Raw genomic sequence first — 7,675 nt, forward strand, 5'->3', positions numbered from 1 at the left:
GCACGTATCCAGGCCGGAGTCATAGGATAACATGAGAGTTAGCCGGCCGAATTCTAGCCACGCTTCGTCAACCGAAAATGCCTGCAGGTTTCCTACCCTCTTGATGGAGGCCAAAGCGACCAGGAGCGCTGTATTCATAGACAGGAATTTAAGCTCCACTGATCGCAAGGGCTCAAAGGTTGCTCTCTGCAGGGCAGATAAGACCACTGCGAGGTTCCAAGAGGGTATAAGAGGAGAGCGAGGAGGATTTAGTCTCCTCACCCCCCTAAGGAACCTGGCGACCAGGTCATGCTGCCCCACCGTTTTTGACTCCACAAGGTAGTGATGCACAGAGATCGCAGCCACGTAAACCTTCAGGGTGGAAGGAGACAGCCTTCTTTCCAACCCCTCTTGGAGGAAAGCGAGCACCAACCTGATCGGGCATTTTCTGGGGTCTTCTCGGCGAGAAGAACCCTAGGTAATGAAGAGGTTCCACTTCAGAGCATAGGCGTGTCTCGTGGACAAGGCCCTAGCAGAAGTGATGGTAGCCACCACCTGAGGTGGTAGGGTACTCAAATCGGGATGTGGGTGCCAGAGGGTGCCCCGTCTCTGAGAAAGGAGGTCCTTACTCAGAGGGATTGGTCAGGGAGAGGCTGTCGCGAGGAGCACCAGTTCGGAGAACCAAGTCTGGGTGGGCCAATGAGCGGCAACCAAGAGGACCTGCTCCTGCTCCCAGATCTTGCACAGGACCCTACGGAGACGAGGCGGAGCATCGCACACTGCCATCCTCTGCCTCTGGGAGCTCAGAGATGGGACTGTCAGTTCTTTCTGGAGAACAAAAGATTCCCTGGCCCTGCAACCACCTCCTGGGAAGAACTGCAACCCATCTCCGAGCTGCCCGTATCAGGAGTGTCACTTCGCCTGGCGTTTGGCAGGCTGTGGGGCTGGGGCGCCTTCCTGCGGCTACCTCCACGGCGCGGCCCGGGTGAAGGCTGCTGCTGGGGCCGGGCGGAAGGGGCAGGAGCCGTAGGAGGGCGCCCTGGCAGCGAGCGGACTGAGGTGTCTGAGCCGCCGGCTGGTGGAGGCAGCAGCTGGCCGCCGGGCCAGAATATATTTGATAGCCTGAGTCTGCTTCTGGGCGGCCGAGAACTGTTGGGCATAGTCCTTGACCGTGCCACTGAAGAAGCCTGGGATATGGGGGAGTTGAGGAAATGGGTTCTCTCAGCCTCCTGCATATCAGCCAGGTTAAGCCATAGGTGTCTTTCCTGGACCACACAAGTGGATATCACTTGACCCAGGGAGCATGCAGTCCCCTTCGTCGCCCGTAGAACGGAGGAGGAATCGTCAGGGCTTTGTTCCACACCGTAACCCTCAGGTCTCCCTGGCCACCAGCCAAAGTATCGCCTCTCACGGAGGGGATAGATTGGGGTATGGCAGAGGGGACTCTGCACTGCGATGGTCATGTTCCCACAATGAGAACATGACTCATCCACAAACGCTGCCTGAGCTTGATCTAAGCCCAAACACGCTAGCCAGCGATTGTGCACATCAGATGGCAAAAGTTTCTACCGCACCCAGAAGTACAAGGGCGAGACATCTTTAAAAAGACTTGCCATGTGTAAGCTCTTTTAGAGAGTAGGAAAAACTCAACAGAGTGTTGAAGCGCCCAGGGAGAAACACACACACTGTAGGCAGATCACTGCACAGATCAGCAACAGGCAATGTGATCTCGCTGGAATACGCCGTCACACCAACAGACTAAAGAGCGGCTCGTCTCGACGTATTAGAACTCAGAAAAGGCTTGCGGAGGAGTGAAGAGAAGCTCTTGGCTCCGAAGCAAAAACATAATGCGAGATTGCCACGCTCCTCCTTTTATACCCACGTGGTTGGGCGGAGTTGCGCTATGCAAATTCCGCAGACCCATGGCATTGTTTTGCCATTGACTCGTTTTGTAGAACTCGAAGGTGATAGGCTTCTAAGCGAAACCCCCATTTGTCTGTCACTGACCTAACTCAGAGTGACTGAAGGAAAGGGAACTATAAATATTTGTATTACTTAAATAAAAACTTGCAAGATTTCTCATTTAGTTTAAGCTGAAGTACTACAATAAACTAAATAAAAAATATATAGACATTTGAAAAGAAAAAAACTAATAAAAAGACAATCCCACTTTTTACTTTGCACACTCTTCATATCACAGTCCTGCAAACGTGACAGAAAATTCACTCGCATTTGCCCTGCGGCAAAACATGAGAGCAGTTGGGGTTTAGACCAAACATATAATGGTGACTGAGTGAGGACTGAATGGTGAGATAATTTGCTAAATACAATGATCCTGCCAGAACAATTGCAGGATAACTTGATTATGTTTGTATCATCTTAGTGAGCTTTTATGAGGGTTTACGCATGCGCTGTAAGGCCGATGTTTCAGTGTGAATGAGAATCTTTAGGAAAAACGCTTGAATCTATCCGGAATGTTTTTTTTTTAAATTTGCACTTTGAAACCTGTTTTTAAAAGTATGCATTTTCAGGCCACCATTTTAGTGTAAATGAACGGCCAAAACGCATAAAAAGTCTTCCGTTTTTAGTTGAAAAAGGTGTCGTGTAAACGGCCCCTAATGGTGCTGATCCACTTTTGTCACGCCGCACTCCACTTTATTCCTATGGGTGACGTCAAGCGACTTTGTCGCGCCCGCAAAGCATTCCAGGAAGGTGGCGCTTCATGTTGAAAATTGTCGCGCGTCAAAAAGCTGGACGATGCCCCTCTTTATGCAAATTTATTCCGTTGAACGCGACCCGACTATCCAATAGAAGTAGAGCATATGGAGACGGGGGGAAGTCTCTCGCAGGTCCTCTGTTCTGATACGTCAAAACCACGCCCCTAGCGGTAAACAGAGGAACGCCCATCAACGTACAAATGTGGGGGAGGCGTCGCGACACCACGCGACAGTCGTGTCGGACAAGTGGGTCAGCACCGTAAGGGTGGCCTGAAAAAGCAAACTTTTGAAAACGGGTCTCAAAGTGCTACTTTTTGAAAACGACACCCTTATCATCTACGTGTAAACTACAAAAACGTGAATCTGTGAAAACGATGACGTCATGCACATGCATATTATGTGTTTAGTCTGTAAGCTTTTCTTGTTTTGCTGTTTGCAAATAAAAGGATGCAGATATTAACAGCATTATTACAGCAAATAATACAGCATTATTAGGCGTTTTAAAAGATGTGTGTGAATGGGGATCGTTTTGATAACGTTGTCATCTGTACAAAGAAAAAACGTTTCCGTTTTTAGCACATCGTCTAGTAAACGTACCCTGAGAGAGTGAGCACGTGGAACAGAGTCTAGAGTGTATGTGACACATGTTCAGTTGTTTATTGTTTTGTTTATTACATTCCAACCCACCTGTTACAATTCACACTGCTACTTGGGTTGGTTGTAACAGCAGTACTCTTTGCACTTGACACAGTCTTGGAATACTTTGTAGACTTTAAAGAAAAAATGTAACTTGTAGTGCATAAATGTAGGGGAATTGTATCAAAGTTAGAGATAAATAGTGCAAAACAACAGAGTTACAGATGTTAAAGCAGAAAGTTTTAAAACCATTGCCACTCACCCCTATATCAATAAACATTGAGGTTGTCAGTTTGGCCTAACAGCATTATTTGAAAGTTCTCTGATTGGCTGTTTGCCCTAGAAAAGCTGAATACCGTCTGTTCAGTTAAACTGTCAACCCAAAAGTAAAAAGACCCACGGCAAACAAAAATACACGGCAAAATAAAAACGCCATAATGGCTGCAATCTCAAATGCAAGTCTAAATTTCAATAAAAAGTCAATTCAGTCATCATACTTGCAAAACCACATTTAAATCAAAACTTTCCTAAACACGGGATTGTCAGATTTCCAGTTTTGCAAATAGCAGCAAGTCTAAATTTCAATAAAAAGTCAAATCAGTCATTAATTACGAAACCACATTTAAATCAAAACTTTCCTAAACACTTGATTGTCAGATTTCCAGTTTTGCAAATAGCAGCAGAGCCTACCTGGCAACGTCTCTGACAAGCAGATGGGTCCAGAATTATATTTCATTAAAACACAAACAGACCAGAGGGTGCCCCCACAATGCTTTTCCCATGGCACCTGGGTCTTGGCTACATGACAGGAACAGGGTTTCTCAAAGAGTACCGGTAGATTTCTATATAAGGATTTCTAGTGGATGTATTCCCTACCGCAATTAGAGCAGTCTACGGGTAACAGTCTGTGACCCCATGTCTGACCCATCGTTTGGCTGGTCTCCATTAAGGTCCAAATGGCCAACAGCTCAAGCGTGCACTGACCAGCATGTGCTTTGGCTACCAGCTGAAAAAGTCACCTATCATTTGCAGGACTGCGGTCTGGTGACAGAGGGACTACATTAATCTTATTTGTCATAAGCAGTCTCTTGGGAGAGGAACGAGCCAGCCTGGGACTCAGCAAAGCCTCTTTATCTCACACAATCATGAAAACAGACCCAAACACTCACACAATCATGAAAACAGACCCACACACACACACACACACACACACACACACACACACACACACACACACACACACACACACACACACACACACACACACACACACACACACACACACACACACACACACACACACACACACACACACACACACACCTATCTCTAGCTGGCAGTCTGGATCTCTAATTAGATGTGATAGTTAAAGAGACTGAAAATGGGGACAAAAGCCACATTATGCAAATGGTGTTTGATTTTTGCCCATTCTCTTCTCCGTCTCTTGCTTTCATTCCCTCTGCCTCTTTTTTTACGCTCCTTTTTCGCAATGTGTACCCAACTTGTGAAAGGAAGGAGGAAAAAAGAGAAGGGATGAATTTTGTGCCGTGCTGGCCTCAGTGTGTGCCCTTCCATGTGTGAAGACTCAGCTGAGTAGGTCCGATAATTGGACACTTTGGCTGGAGATAGTTTCATAATGGAGAGGCTTGTCATTGTACTGTATGAGAGTGTGTTTGTATGTGTGGGTGCAAGCGGCTTTTTAGGCGTAAGACACAGGAGATTTTACTGAACGGATTCAGCAAAATCATGCTACAAAAAATGAGGTATGGGGGACTGTGGGTTCAGATAAAAATGCAGCGTAACAAGAGAGAAATGTTTCGCATAACCAGGGCTTGACATTAACACCCACCAAATGTGGGTGTATTTCAGCAGTGGGATGTAACGCAGTCACTCCTACTAGCCACTTTAGTTGGTTGAATTTTATATAGAATATATATATATATATATATACATTTTTCAATTGAAGTCTTTTAAAAAGGCATCTGAAAAAATAAACTAGGTGAAATGTAGTGTCAGAAATGTCGATTTTTCATTACATATCGATGCTGAAATATCTTCAACACTTCCAATACTAATTTTCCGCAGAATAGATACATGACACCAGCTGTGCTTTCTCACTCTATCATCTCTCCGACAGCGAGTTGACACACAAACCCGCCTCACACCCAAAGTGTGTGCGCATAAAGCCGCCTCTCAGTACTATTTTGCTGCTTATTGCGCTTAAACAGTCAAATACACACAAAATGCAAAATGCTGGTCTTGGTGAGGATTCACGTAAACACAGTCAGTAATGTTTTAAGTGAATGTAAACAGTTGAGAAAGAAAAGGCATGTGTAACAATATAATGGATCAGTGTCTTTCGATGTCAAAATATGGCCAGTGAAAATGCTGAGTGACTAGTAAGTTTTGAAAACCACTAGCCACCGTGGCTGGTGAGTACAAAAGTTAATGTCAAGCCCTACGCATGAAACTATAAAACATTGGAAGATATGCTGCTCTTTAAGAGTGATAAGTCATTTGGACCTTTTTAGATTGTATTTTGTGTATACACAAATCAACATATAATGTATGTGTGTATTCACACACATTTTTCACAGTTTATGCATCACTGGGAATCAAAATATTGGCAGATATTAAAGTTCTATGAAATTTTCTCGAATATAAATTTACTTAAAAACACTAAAAACTCAAATATACCACTATACGTGCTACAAGTAAATTTAGGCATCACAACATTATAATGTACAGTATGAAAAAATTACATTTAACTAATAAATTATTAGTGTTTTTAAAGATTAACTTAAAATCATTGAATGTAAATCTAGATGTAAAACTTGGGGAAACTTAGTATGGACAATTAAATACCTAATACAGACCAACACTAATAAAAATGTAAAAAAAGTCTCTAATATCGATATCGAAAACCAATATTGTGTTGATATATTGCATCCCAACTGAAACTTCATGATGTTATCCACACTGCTATGCTAATGAGACCCATGAAAATGTCTTTTTTGTCTTCTTCAGAAGCAGCTTTGGGTGCGTACCTATTGCTCTCTGCGTTTGACCTATTAAAGCTCACCAGTGCAGAAAGCTGATTATACGTGCACCGCACCATTGTTTGCTCATATGAATGAATCAGACCAGCCACTGTGAATGGCTGCGCACAATGTACTAACATACACCACACAAAGACTATATAATTAACAGATCATGATGGGGAAAAAGACAGAGACGAAAGTAGAGGGGAGGGAAACGAGGCAATTGAAAATAGACATGACTTGGCATGGAACTCTAACCCTGTAGACAAAGAGTACAAGGTCAAGTGAATTAATCTGATTAGCATGTTTATTCTGAATCCATTCCCCCCGAGTACAAGACCCTTTCTTACCCAACAAAACTAACCATCCTGCACTCAATGAGGGAAGATAATCAGCCACAGAGTTAAAGGGAAGAAAGCTATTTACGAGTATATGAGAAAGATCTCTCTAATATCCAAGAGCTGTGCACCAATGATCCTACAGATGAATCAGTGTGTGTGTGTGTGTGTGTGTGTGTGTGTGTGTGTGTGTAATTGTGAAGTTTATCTTCTCTCTGTTGGACTCTGAGAGCAGGGCCTTCTTTGCTCTTAAGCATGAAGTCTGGAAGAGATAATTAGTTCATCTGACTTTATTCAAAACTCTGGCAGACGGTCTATGAGTTGGCATAGCTGCACTGCCTTATTACTCAGAAGACAGAAGTAATATTACTTATAGCGTTAGCTGCATGAATTAGAAAATGTATTAAAAAAAATAAAAAAGTCACTTTAATTTTAAAACAAAGATGAAGAAACATTTCAAATGACTCTATAAAGGCAATTCTTGTTTGTGCTTTACCAATACAATAACTTGACATGTAAGACTGTCCTAAACGTGCAGCATGAAAATGCGACAAGCAATTAATTCTCTTTCATATTAATCTACACTAGTGGTGCAAAATCCTGCTCCCTTTAGCTGTAAATTAAACTTCATATGTCCTGATTGGTTGTGATTGTGTTGCACCATGCAGATTTTTAAGTGTCATTGTGGAAAGACAAAATTACTTGAGGCTGAAATTTTGCAGCATGGCTACAACACAGTGTAAGAAACATGCTTTTACTATTTCATGCTACAAAAGATAACGTATCAAACACTGGACAGATTAAATATTCGTTCCTCTGCTTTTGTCCATGATGTCACAAAAAACACAATGACAATTTTCTTAAAAATTTTTTTTTAAAAAAAGATTCTACTAAATACTTGTACATCAATCCCTGTCTTGTCTCCCTTTCTCTCTGTGGTCCTCTCTAGCTGGGAAATATGGTG

Source organism: Siphateles boraxobius, unplaced genomic scaffold (genome assembly GCF_051911475.1).
Source record: "Siphateles boraxobius isolate OS27281-9 unplaced genomic scaffold, OSU_SipBor_1 12, whole genome shotgun sequence".
In the NCBI taxonomy this organism is placed as follows: domain Eukaryota; kingdom Metazoa; phylum Chordata; class Actinopteri; order Cypriniformes; family Leuciscidae; genus Siphateles; species Siphateles boraxobius.